The 14,183-nt window shown below is 43.5% G+C and overlaps 1 protein-coding gene across 1 annotated transcript in view; it reads left to right on the top strand.

Annotated features, from left to right (window-relative positions):
• Positions 1-14,183, top strand: part of LOC126253786 (uncharacterized) — a 145,723-nt gene that overhangs the window by 61,274 nt on the left and 70,266 nt on the right. The window lies entirely within an intron of this gene.

Below are 14,183 nucleotides of genomic sequence, written 5' to 3' on the forward strand. Positions count from 1 at the left end.
CCATGTTCTGCTAACAGTCATTGGGTCCCGACCAACGCGAGCAGAAATATCGCGATACGATAAACCGCAATCGCGATAGGCTACAATCCGACCTTATCGAAGTCGGAAACGTGATGGTACGCATTTCTCCTCCTTACACGAGGCATCACATGAACCTTTCACCAGGCAACACCGGTCAACTGTTTTTTGTGTATGAGAAATCGGTTGGAACCTTTCCGCATGTCAGCACGTTGAAAGTGTCGTCACAGGCGCCAACCTTGTGTAAATGCTCTGAAAAGTTAATGATTTGCAAATCACAGTATCTTCTTCCTGTCGGTTTAATTTCGAGTCTGTAGCACGTCATCTTCGTGGTGTAGCAATTTTAATGGCCAGTAGTGTACTTCTTACATATTAGATTGGTGCGAAAGTTGGTTGAGCCGTGCACGGCTCGCGTTTATCCCATTTATTGTTTATCATCTTCTATTACGGTACTGCTGCCTCATTTTCTTATTTCATTTACTGGCGCCTTACTTGGCCGTGAGCGGCAGCAGTAGCGGGTGTCGATAAGTGCACTATAGTACCATCTCTGGAGCGACCGATAGTATTTTCGAGTCGTCGTATGTCTGGCAGTCAGTTCAGAACGGACCAGCTCTGCAGTCGGACGCAGCAGCAGTGAATGCGGAGGACGGAGCGCCGGTGAGGTGCCGACAGCCAATGCTCGCCGACCGCTGGCGACACACATGAACTGTCCGACGGAGGGAGATTGGAGCGGGACGACCGTTGGTTGGTCGTTCGGTTGGTCGTCTCATCGGCCGACGTGTACTTGGTCCTTTCACCGTTTCGGGCCTGGGCAGTCGGTCTATTATCGTGGAGCTGCAAGGAAATCTCCGTGGCCGAGGCCGCAGGTGGCGTCCACGCGCGGTCGGAGTGTGTGCTGCTGTTCCCATTGCTACGAGGTCAGTGACTCACCGATCCTGGACACGAAAGTTGAGTTTTGACTTAATCTACCAGCAAGTCGACTGTTCACATTGCGTTGTTTGGATTTTGTTGTCGGCTATTGGGATATTCTCGCGAGCAATAATGTGTGTTTTCAAGTTGGCAAATTTTAGCCACCCTCCGATGGAGTTTAACTGTACTTGGTTATTTTGAATTGAAGTGCACCAGCGGAACCTTCTGCCTTGTGGCCGTTAGCGTTCCGGTTACCTGCCCTGTCCGCTGACGTAAATTTAGACAGTGTATTTTCCTCATTGTGTTGTCGCTGTCCAGCATGGTGTGTAGTTTGACAGCTCAATGTATAATTGGTTGTGGGAGCCAATACCTTCTACGTTGTTCCATTGAATTCCGTGTTGTGCGCTGGTCGAGTGGATCGGAAGTTATCTTGTCTGTCGGTTGGGTTGTCGTCGGATCGAGAATGCTTGGGCCGACTGCCTATCTCACCTAAGAGAGCGTTAGTGTTTTAATTCCAGACCGACCCTCGGAAACTTCTGAGCGCCGTTGGATGTACTGCCTTTTCTTATTTGTTCTTGCTGTTTGTATTTGTATGGCTTCTAGCCGATTTTTAAATTAATGTTGTTTTGCCCTTAAGGCGTAAGATTGTTTGGGCCTTCAGCCTCATTTAAAGAACTGTTTTAAGGTAAGGCCTCTGACCTTTTAAAAATTTATTTTGGTTTGAGTTTTAAGTGATGGGACTTCATCCGATTTTTAGATTAAAGTTCTTTTGCTCTTAAGGTGTCAGTTTGTTTGAACCTTCAACCTAATTGAAAGAACTCATTTATGATAAGGCCTTTTGCCTTTTACGTTTCTGATTTTGGTTTGAGTCATAAGTTATTGGCTTTTAGCCGATTTTAAATTGAAGTGGGCTTGCCCTTAAGGCATGAGATTGTATAGCATATTCTGGCAGTAATTAAGTTCCAAAAATTAATGCTGTGTTTTTTTAAATTTTCTTGGCTCTTGTAATGTTTGGTCAAATAAATGAAGTTGTATGTTCGAGTGTAACTGACAGTCGCTTATTTTGGCCCCTTTCCACAATTTAAACTACCTGTCCTGTCCTGCAGGTTTAGCAGGGCCTCTCATTGGTTTTTGTTCTGCCTGTCGGTATTCCAGTTGCTACTGGTTTGTTTATCGATTGCCATTTTTTATTTGTATTTCACTGTTGCTATTTGAGTTTACATATTGTCATTTTGTCATTTGGAGATGAGTGGTTCAAATGGCTCTGAGCACCATGCGACTTAACTTCTGAGATTATCAGTCGCCTATAACTTAGAACTAATTAAACCTAACTAACCTAACCCATGAACCATGGACCTTGCCGTTGGTGTGGAGGCTTGCGTGCCTCAGCGATACAGAAGGCCGTACCGTAGGTGCAACCACAATGGAGGGGTATCTGTTGAGAGGCCAGACAAACGTGTGGTTCTTGAAGAGGTGCAGCAGCCTTTTCAGTAGTTGCAGGGGCAACAGTCTGGATGATTGACTGATCTGGCCTTGTAACATTAACCAAAACGGCCTTGCTGTGCTGGTACTGCGAACGGCTGAAACCAAAGGGAAACTACGGTCGTAATTTTTCCCGAGGGCATGCAGCTTTACTGTATGGTTAAATGATGATGGCGTCCTCTTGGGTAAAATATTCCAGAGGTAAAATAGTCCCCCATTCGGATCTCCGGGCGGGGACTACTCAAGAGGACGTCATTATCAGGAGAAAGAAAACTGGCATTCTGCGGATCGGAGCGTGGAACGTCAGATCCCTTAATCGGGCAGGTAGGTTAGAAAACTTAAAAAGGGAAATGGATAGGTTAAAGTTAGATATAGTGGGAATTAGTGAAGTTCGGTGGCAGGAGGAACAAGACTTTTGGTCAGGTGAATACAGGTTTATAAATACAAAATCAAATAGGGGTAATGCAGGAGTAGCTTTAATAATGAATAGGAAAATAGGATTGCGGGTAAGCTACTACAAACAGCATAGTGAACGCATTATTGTGACCAAGATAGACATGAAGCCCACACCTACTACAATAGTACAAGTTTATATGCCAACTAGCTCTGCAGACGATGAACAAATTGATGAAATGTATGATGAGTTAAAAGAAATTATTCAGGTAGTGAAGGGAGACGAAAATTTAATAGTCATGGGTGACTGGAATGCGAGAGTAGGAAAAGCGAGAGAAGGAAACATAGTAGGTGAATATGGATTGGGGGAAAGAAATGAAAGAGGAAGCCGTCTGGTAGAATTTTGCACAGAGCACAACTTAATCATAGCTAACACTTGGTTCAAGAATCATAAACGAAGGTTGTACACATGGAAGAATCCTGGAAATACTAGAAGGTATCAGATAGATTATATAATGGTAAGACAGAGATTTAGGAACCAGGTATTAAATTGTAAGACATTTCCAGGGGCAGATGTGGACTCTGACCACAATCTATTGGTTATGAGCTGTTGATTAAAACTGAATAAACTGCAAAAAGGTGGGAGTTTAAGGAGATGGGACCTGGATAAACTGAAAGTACCAGAGGTTGTACAGAGTTTCAGGGAGAGCATAAGGGAACAATTGTCACAAATGGGGGAAAGAAATACAGTAGAAGAAGAATGGGTAGCTCTAAGGGATGAAGTAGTGAAGGCAGCGGAGGATCAAGTATGTAAAAAGACGAGGGCTAGTAGAAATCCTTGGGTAACAGAAGAAATATTGAATTTAATTGATGAAAGGAGAAAATACAAAAATGCAGTAAATGAAGCAGGCAAAAAGGAATACAAACGTCTCATAAATGAGATCGACAGGAAGTGCAAAATGGCTAAGCAGGGATGGCTAGAGAACAAATGTAAGGATGTAGAGGCTTATCTCACTAGGGGTAAGATAGATACTGCCTACAGGAAAATTAAAGAGACCTTTGGAGAAAAGAGAACCACTTGTATGAATATCAAGAGCTCAGATGGAAACCCAGTTCTAAGCAAAGCAGGGAAAGCAGAAAGGTGGAAGGAGTACATAGAGGGTCTATACAAGGGCGACGTACTTGAGGACAATATTCTGGAAATGGAGGAGAATGTAGAGAAGACGAAATGGGAGATACAATACTGCGTGAAGAGTTTGACAGAGCACTGAAAGACCTGAGTCGAAACAAGGCCCCGGGAGTAGACAACATTCCATTAGAACTACTGACGGCCTTGGGAGAGCCAGTCCTGACAAAACTCTACCATCTGGTGAGCAAGATGTATGAGACAGGCGAAATACCCTCAGACTTCAAGAAGAATATAATAATTCCAATCCCAAAGAAATCAGGTGTTGACAAATGTGAAAATTACCTAACAATCAGTTTAATAAGCCACAGCTGCAAAATACTAACGCGAATTCTTTACAGACGAATGGAAAAACTAGTAGAAGCCAACCTTGGAGAAGATCAGTTTGGATTCCGTAGAAATATTGGAACACGTGAGGCAATACTGACCTTACGACTTATCTTAGAAGAAAGAATAAGGAAAGGCAAACCTACGTTTCTAGCATTTGTAGACTTAGAAAAAGCTTTTGACAATGTTGACTGGAATATTCTGAAGGTGGCAGGGATAAAATACAGGGAGCGAAAGGCTATTTACAATTTGTACAGAAACCAGATGGCAGTTATAAGAGTCGAGGGACATGAAAGGGAAGCAGTGGTTGGTAAGGGAGTAAGACAGGGTTGTAGCCTCTCCCCGATGTTATTCAATCTGTATATTGAGCAAGCAGTAAAGGAAACAAAAGAAAAATTCGGAGTAGGTATTAAAATCCATGGAGAAGAAATAAAAATTATGAGGTTCGTTGATGACATTGTAAATCTGTCAGAGACAGCAAAGGACTTGGAAGAGCAGTTGAACGGAATGGACAGTGTCTTTAAAGGAGGATATAAGATGAACATCAACAAAAGCAAAACGAGGATAATGGAATGGTTCAAATGGCTCTGAGCACTATGGGACTTAACTTCTGAGGTCATCAGTCCCCTAGAACTTAGAACTAGTTAAACCTAACTAACCTAAGGACATCACACACATCCATGCCCGAGGCAGGATTCGAACCTGCGACCGTAGCTGTCGCTCGGCTCCAAACTGTACGGCCTAGAACCGCACGGCCACTCCGGCCGGCAATGGAGATGAGTGGAACTGTGGACGCTAGGAATTGGAGTACCAAGATAGGGGAAATCGGAACATTTCCAACATATTATTCTGTTTAAGTTCAATAGTGGGGTGACAGCAGCAGTGGCAGCCAGAAACATTTTTACCATGCATGGGGATAATCCCCTTGGAAAGAACACCGCCAGAAAACGGTTTTCTCGTTTTAAGGATGTCGTTTTGACATTAGTGATTCTCCACGTTCAGGAAGATCTTCGAGGTTTCACGAAGATCGTTTAAACGCATTAATCCACGATTATCCACACCAGTGTACTCGAGAACTGGCAAATGTGATGGAGTGTGATTATTCCACCATCGTGTGACATTTGCATACAATCGGGAAGGCTGTTTGCTCGTCATCAACTGGCTCGTGAACAGCACCGACCACATTCCTATCCTGTATCGTTACTGGTGACGAGAAATTGTCACTTTATGTTAATATAAGGAGAAGAAAGTAATTCTGAGTCCACACAAAGAAGCAACTCCCCGTACAAAGACCTGCGCGTATCTACAAAAGATGGTATCTGGTAGAAAAATGGTTCAAATGGCTCTGAGCACTATGCGACTTAACTCCTGAGGTCATCAGTCGCCTAGAACTTAGAAGTAATAGAACCTAATCAACCTAAGAACATTACACATAGCCATGCCCGAGGCAGGATTCGAACCTGCGACCGTAGCGGTCGCTCGGTTCCAGACTGTAGCGCCTAGAACCGCACGGCCACTCCAGCCGGCTATCTGGTAGAACAACGACGCGTAATTATCACTGCTAACATTGGAAATGGAAATGAGCGTTTGGCGTCATTGGCCGGGAGGCCCCTTATGGGGCAGGTCCGGCCGCCTTGGTGCAGGTCTTGGTGACCTGCGCGCCAGATGGGGATGAAATGATGATGAAGACAACACATCACCCAGTCCCTGAGCGGAGAAAATCCCCGACCCAGCCGGGAATTTAACCCGGGCCCGTAGGACGGCAATCCGTCACGCTGAACATTCAGCTATCGGGGCGGACACTGCTAACATTTATTGTCAATAACTGAGACATCTCGCACACACAGTCAGAGAAGTACGAGCAGGAACACTGTATGAAGCGATGTTACTCCACGATAACAACAGCCCTCATTCAGCTAAAACGACAAAAAACACTATAGAGGACTTGGGTTGGGAAGTCATTCCTCACCCATCTTATTCACCTCATCTTGCGCCCTCAGATTTTCACCTTTTTCATGTTATTTCTACAGTCACGGAATCGAGACGTTACCCCAGCGATGGCAGACTGTTGTAAATAGTCAAGTAGATTGTATTACTGATGACAATAGTCTCTGTTATGTATCTGTTGTGTTTATTAGACTTACGGAAAAACGCTACGAACTTACGCAGCAACCTAATACAGTCTGCAACTGATGACTCGCTCTTCGTCTTTCCCCCCCCCCCCCCTTTCATGTCCAGATGCCCTTCCTAACATAATACCAATATGTTAGGGTGCATTCACAGGAGACAGAACGGAACTTCAACGTCAGATGATGCAAAGGACGACAACGTCAGGGTTTCTCAACAAAAAAATCATAATGCGATGTTGGTCAGAAGACACTGGCATAATCTGCTAACATTGGAATCGAACCTATGCTCGCTACATTCATTCGTGTTGTATGTGCCATGGACAAGCAATTCATCACACAGGTAAATTCTCTTCCTACCTAGGAAGGGGCGCCATCACGTCTCTTGTGTTCAAATTACCAGTGGAGGTGCGTGTATCAGACGATTTTGTGGCCACAGCGCCTCGCTAAGGTGGGGTATGCCTGTGCGGCACAGCAGAGGGCGGAGCGGTGACTGTAACTGTGGTGGCGACATCTTGGAACCAGCACCAGTGATCATTAACGCATGATAGACAAGTGGTCGGTGCAGTGCTGGGCGAAGCGTGGCATGCATGCTGAGCTTGTTTGGGTATCAGTGTCGCTGATCCAGGGAGCTGCTGACGTCCGTGCAATTCCATGTAGGTGGAGGAAAGGGCAGCTGCTGTCTTCATTGTTCCTGCAGAATTTTTGTTTTTATGTAAATATATTTTGTCACATTTCAGTATATCATACAGTCTTTTGATTTTTCACGTTGACAAAACTGAAATTACATTGTTGTTGTTGTTGTGGTCTTCAGTCCTGAGACTGGTTTGATGCAGCTCTCCATGCTACTCTATCCTGTGCAAGCTTCTTCATCTCCCAGTACTTACTGCAACCTACATCCTTCTGAATCTGCTTAGTGTATTCATCTCTTGGCCTCACTCTACAATTTTACCCTCCACGCTGTCCTCCAATGCTAAATTTGTGATTCCTTGATGTCTCAGAACATGTCCTGCCAACCGATCCCTTCTTCTAGTCAAGTTGTGCCACAAACTTCTCTTCTCCCCAATCCTATTCAATACCTCCTCATTAGTTACGTGATCTATCCACCTTATCTTCAGCATTCTTCTGTAGCACCACATTTCGAAAGCTTCTATTCTCTTCTTGTCCAAACTAGTTATCGTCCATGTTTCACTTCCATACATGGCTACACTCCATACAAATACTTTCAGAAACGACTTCCTGACACTTAAATCTATACCCGATGTTAACAAATTTCTCTTCTTCAGAAACGATTTCCTTGCCATTGCCAGTCTACATTTTATATCCTCTCTACTTCGATAATCATCTGTTATTTTACTCCCTAAATAGCAAAACTCCTTTAAGTGTCTCATTTCCTCATCTAATTCCCTCAGCATCACCCGATTTAATTTGACTACATTCCATTATCCTCGTTTTGCTTTTGTTGATGTTCATCTTATATCCTCCTTTCAAGACACTGTCCATTCCGTTCAACTGCTCTTCCAAGTCCTTTGCTGTCTCTGACAGAATTACATTGTCATCGGCGAACCTCAAAGTTTTTACTTCTTCTCCATGAATTTTAATACCTACTCCGAATTTTTCTTTTGTTTCCTTTACTGCTTGCTCAATATACAGATTGAGAGGCTACAACCCTGTCTCACTCCTTTTCCAACCACTGCTTCCCTTTCATGCCCCTCGACTCTTATAACTGCCATCTGGTTTCTGTACAAATTGTAAATAGCCTTTCGCTCCCTGTATTTTACCCCTGCCACCTTTAGAATTTGAAAGAGAGTATTCCAGTCAACATTGTCAAAAGCTTTCTGTAAGTCTACAAATGCTAGAAACGTAGGTTTGCCTTTTCTTAATCTTTCTTCTAAGATAAGTCGTAAGTTAGTATTGCCTCACGTGTTCCAACATTTCTACGGAATCCAAACTGATCTTCCCCGAGGTCCGCTTCTACCAGTTTTTCCATTCGTCTGTAAAGAATTCGCGTTCGTATTTTGCAGCTGTGACTTATTAAACTGATAGTTCGGTAATTTTCACATCTGTCAACATCTGATTTCTTTGGGATTGGAATTATTATATTCTTCTTGAAGTCTGAGGGTATTTCACCTGTCTCATACATCTTGCTCACCAGATGGTAGAGTTTTGTCATGACTGGCTCTCCCAAGGCCATCAGTAGTTCTAATGGAATGTTGTCTACTCCCGGGGCCTTGTTTCGACTCAGGTCTTTCAGTGCTCTGTCAAACTCTTCACGCAGTATCTTATCTCCCATTTCATCTTCATCTACATCCTCTTCCATTTCCATAATATTGTCCTCAAGTACATTGCCCTTGTATAAACCCTACTTCCACCTTTCTGCCTTCCCGTCTTTGCTTAGAACTGGGTTGCCATCTGAGCTCTTGATATTCATACAAGTGGTTCTCTTCTCTCCAAAGGTCTCTTTAATTTTCCTGTAGGCAGTATCTATCTTACCCCTTGTGAGACAAGCCTCTACATCCTTACATTTGTTCTCTAGCCATCCCTGCTTAGCCATTTTGTACTTCCTGTCGATCTCATTTTTGAGACGTTTGTATTCCTTTTTGCCTGCTTCATTTACTGCATTTTTATATTTTCTCCTTTCATCAATTAAATTCAATATTTCTTCTGTTACCCAAGGATTTCTATTAGCCCTCGTCTACCCTCGTCTACCCTCAGAGCTACCCATTCTTCTTCTACTGTATTTCTTTCCCCCATTCCTGTCAATTGTTCCCTTATGCTCTCCCTGAAACTCTCTACAACCTCTGGTACTTTCAGTTTATCCAGGTCCCATCTCCTTAAATTCCCACCTTTTTGCAGTTTCTTCAGTTTCAATCTGCAGTTCATAACTAATAGATTGTGGTCAGAATCCACATCTGCCCCTGGAAATGTCTTACAATTTAAAACCTGGTTCCTAAATTTCTGTCTTACCATTATATAATCTATCTGGTACCATTTAGTATCTCCAGGATTCTTCCAGGTATACAACCATCATTTATGATTCTTGAACCAAGTGTTAGTTATGATTAAGTTATGCTCTGTGCAAAATTCTACAAGGCGGCTTCCTCTTTCATTTCGTCCCCCCAATCCATATTCACCTACTATGTTTCCTTCTCTCCCTTTTCCTACTGACGAATTCCAGTCACCCATGACTATTAAATTTTCGTCTCCCTTCACTACCTGGAATTACATTACTCGCACAAAAGTACGAAAATACGTCCGATCACATCAGAGGCATGCTCAAGACTCCCTCACTCTGCGGAAGAAACCATATTCCAAAGGGTTTACAATTTTTCTTAAGAATGAAATCTACTAGTTTCTACATCTACATATATACTCCGCTAGCCACCAAGCGGTGTGTGGCGGAGGGCACAATTCACGCCAAAGTCATACCCCCCCCCCCCCCCCTCTCTTTTCCACTCGCAGATCGCACGAGGGAAAAAACGATTGTCTGAACGCCTCAGTACGAGCTCTAATTTCCCTATCTTTGAATGGTGATCATTGCGCGATTTGAATGTTGGTGGTAATAATATAAGCTCTACATCCTTTCCGAAGATCGGATTTCGGAATTTAGTGAGCAGCCCCTTCCGTTTAGCGCGTCGTCTATCTGCAAGTGTGTCTCACTTCAAACTTCCTATGAGATTTGTAACGCTCTCTCGATGGCTAAATGTGCCAGTCACGAATCTTGCCGCTCTTCTTTGGACCTTCTCAATCTCTTGAATCAGACACAACTGGTAAGGGTCCCATACAGACGAACAATAATACTGGGCGAACTATCGTATTGTAAGCAATTTCCTTTGCTGAAGGACTGCATCGCTTCAGGGTTCTACCTATAAACCGTAATCTAGAGTTCGCCTTGCCCGTTACTTGTGTAATCTGATCGTTCCAAATGTTTCAAATGGCTCTGAGCACTATGGGACTTCGAACAACTTAAACCTAACTAACCTAAGGACATCACACACATCCATGCCCGAGGCATGATTCCAACCTGCGATCGTAGCGGTTGTGCGATTCCAGACTGAAGCGCCTAAAACCGCTCGGCCACAAGGCCGGTGCCGCGCGGGATTAAGCGAGCGGTCTGAGGCGCTGCAGTCATAGACTGTGCGGCTGGTCCCGGCGGAGGGTCGAGTCCTCCCTCGGGCATGGGTGTGTGTGTGTTTGTCCTTAGGCTAATTTAGGTTAAACAGTGTGTAAGCTTAGGGACTGATGACCTTAGCAGTTAAGTCCCATAAGATTTCACACACATTTGAACTTTTTTTTTTTTTTTTTGAACAAGGCCGGCCTGATCATTCCATTTGAGATCATTTGGAATAGTCACACTCAGATACTTGACGGATGTTACCGCTTCCAAATACTGTGCATTTATTTTGTACTCATACATTAATGGGCATTTTCGTCTTGTTATACGCAGTAGGTTACACTTACAAATATTGAGAGATAACTGCCAGTCATTACAGTAAAGTAATGCGTAATTAATAATAGAAATTTTAAGTGTGCCAATAGTTCGTAATTTCAAGTGTTCCTAAAAAATAATTTTAACTGTACATTCAGAACTAGTACTTATCAGTTATAACATCGAGACTAAAACATTTTATAAAGTAATTCATTTTCATAAATTTTAGCTTGAAATGTAATATACTGCGAATAAAATTATATGAAAGTTTTCTGAAGAGCAACTGAGATGATACTGACCTGTCCAAACTTAGAAAAATAATATCGGCATCAACAACTATGTTGAGGAAAAGTAATGGTAGACGCGGATGTCCCGTTACAAGCACAACCAGCAAAGGAGAACACTACTGGCAACTGGAAGTTCAAGAATACCAGCATTGTAAGGAAAAGCCGCCCATGTTTGCTTGCTGCAGATGATGGCCATGCAAACAGACGTTTTATAAGAACAGCCAAACACCTTCAGAGCTGCGAGGCAGCCTGGTGGGAGGATAGCTGAGGCTGGTAATGGCTTGCTGTCATCACTGGGCGTCGTTCGGGCCAGAACGGCAATCAATACTCGGCTTCGTGGATCCAGGGACACAGCACAGCTGGACCTGATGAGTTGGCTGCTGCGGCTTGTTTTCAGATATGACAATTAGAGGAGACTGTGACTGGTGTGATCAGTGCTAGCTTCTAGTGTATATGATTGAGTCTGAGCTGGCCTAATTAAGTCATCTATTGGCTATGTTTGTGAATCACAGCTGAGGAAGTTCTATTTGGTTGCGGTGTGTCTATTGATATTTTATTTTCCATTGTTGATGGATTTCATTGATTTACTTTTGTTGTCTTCTGCGTGCAGCAGAGTGTCTTTACTGTGATTTTGTCTCTCTTTTATTGTCTTTCTAGTATTAAAACAGGTATTGTCTTTGGTTGGGGGAATTTTAGGATTTGCTTCATTGGTAAAATCTGTTATTGAGTATTCCTGTATTCTCCTTTTACTGTGCATTGTATTATGTGTCTACTAATTCATGCTCTTCTTCTTTTAAGCCTGAATGAATTCAGAACGACAGGTTTATTGACACTTATTTCTCCTGTATTAGGTGTTGGTGTGTTGTTATTTTTGTATACTAATCTGCGCTGCCTTTATTGTAAAGTTGATTACGATATTTCATGCCTGTATTATTCCGAATAACGATGCAAAGTTCCTCTGGACATGCAAGCATGCTCGAAGGAACAGGCACTGCTCCGACTATAGCCATTATGAAGTACATGAAATGTATTCGCAGTTGTAAATCTGGACTACCATCAGCTGTTTAATGAAAAGACGAGAATGAAAATGTGAGCCAGACTGAGACTCGAACCCGGATTTCCCACTTATCGCAAGCGATCGCCTACCCATTATAGGAACAGTTCTAGAGCGCTACGTCTTACGTATATGTTTAGGTAAAATAATTTAGGGGATTTAATCTTTGGTGTTACAGGACAACAGGCTATACGATACGCAATTGCATTTTTCCGTTAGTTTGTTGACGTCATTATAGGAGGAACTACCAATTAAAACTCACTGCTATTGACCTTCATAATTATACATAGCGAGAAGATATTTAAAAACTATATCCATAACAATCTACGCAAATAGTTGCCATTTGTGTGCCCAATTGCAATTCCCGAGAACCTGTGTAGCGGGAGTGTTACCGCTGCGTTCCTTCACATTAAAAATCATGGTTCTTAAGACTATTTAAAATTTTTTTCCCAATTTCTTCTCTTACTGCTGCGGGGTTTTGTCTGCAAGTGACAGAGCTAGTTACGTGAAGTTATAGGTGACAGTCCCGCCACAGTGAAGAGTCCGACATTGTGGACAGCTTCGATGTCGTCCCACTTTTCATTCGCTTCCCCTTGGAGGACTCCATAAAACTAATCAACTATAAGTTCAGCCTTGAGCTGACTCAGCGTAATGTTCTGAAATCGACCTATTTTATTTTCAATTGACAATATTATGAGCAGACTGATGGCGGTATGCAGACGACACTTTGTCATCTGGCGACATGGGCCCGAGAAACTACAGAAATTCTTAGAATTACGGAATTTCATCAATGAAAACGTCCAATTTACAATAGAAATTGAAAAAGATGACAAAGTACCTTTTCTCGATTACCTCATCCAGCGTAGGCCCGACAGCTCGCTTGCCCACAGTGTATACCGTAAGCCAGCGCATACACAGTTATGTCTCCATGCCTCCAGCTGCCACTTTCCCTTGCAGAACAGCGAGCTCAACGCTCTAGTATACACAGGATACTCCACCTCAGAGGAACAAACTATGATGGCAGAACTGCAGCATCTGAAATCCGTCTTCCACGAGAATGCATGCAGCAACCGACAGATTCGGATATCCCTGCCATGCCGGAGCCTTTGGAACGACAGGGAGGCCGAAAACACGGAAGAATACGATAAGGAGACCGTTTTCGTACCGTTTTCTGGCAATGTATCATCAAAAATTGGCAGACTACTACGAAAACACCACATAACGCTGGTTTTTCGACCACCAGCCAAAATACCAGATTTATTAGAGACGGTGAAAGGCGACCTGGGTCTCAGAAAAGCGCGGTTGTATCAGGTTCCGTGTGAAAGCGGAAAAAGTTATATTGGTCAAAAGATGCGCACAATCGAAGATCGATGTACAGAACATGAGCGCCATGCTCGCCTACTGCAGCCCAAAAAGTCTGCAGTGGGCTGCAGTAGCAGAACACTGCATTGAAAATGAACATAAAATGAATTACCAGCAAACGAAGCCCCTGACTACCACCGATAAATTGTGGACTCCATTTAGAAAAGAGCGGTTGAAATCTGTGTGACAATTTAATGAACAGGTACATGGGCTTCCAAATGTGCAAGGTATGGGACCCAATACTAAGCTCCATCAAAGCAATATGCGAGATCCGTACGCGAGATTCGACATCGGCAGCGGCAGAAAGAACAGACTTCCCCACCACCGCAGGCGCACGCACCCCTCCCCCCCCCCCTGCCCCCCACCCACCAACTGCCGACCCTGCGCAGGGCTGGCGAAGCCAGCTTCTGGATGGGCAGACGAAAATAGCGCCAGCACGCAACAGGCACATCATTCCATCAGCACCTCCCGATGATGGCGGAACGGTTTTGCGTCACAATATCGTAGGTCTTCGACGAATGGATACTGCAGTACGGCCGAGAACCTTGGAAGCAGCATACACGCGGTGAAAGTGACAGATCACATACAAAAAGATTTTGTTTCAGAATTT

This window comes from Schistocerca nitens, chromosome 1 (assembly GCF_023898315.1).
Source record: "Schistocerca nitens isolate TAMUIC-IGC-003100 chromosome 1, iqSchNite1.1, whole genome shotgun sequence".
Taxonomy (NCBI): domain Eukaryota; kingdom Metazoa; phylum Arthropoda; class Insecta; order Orthoptera; family Acrididae; genus Schistocerca; species Schistocerca nitens.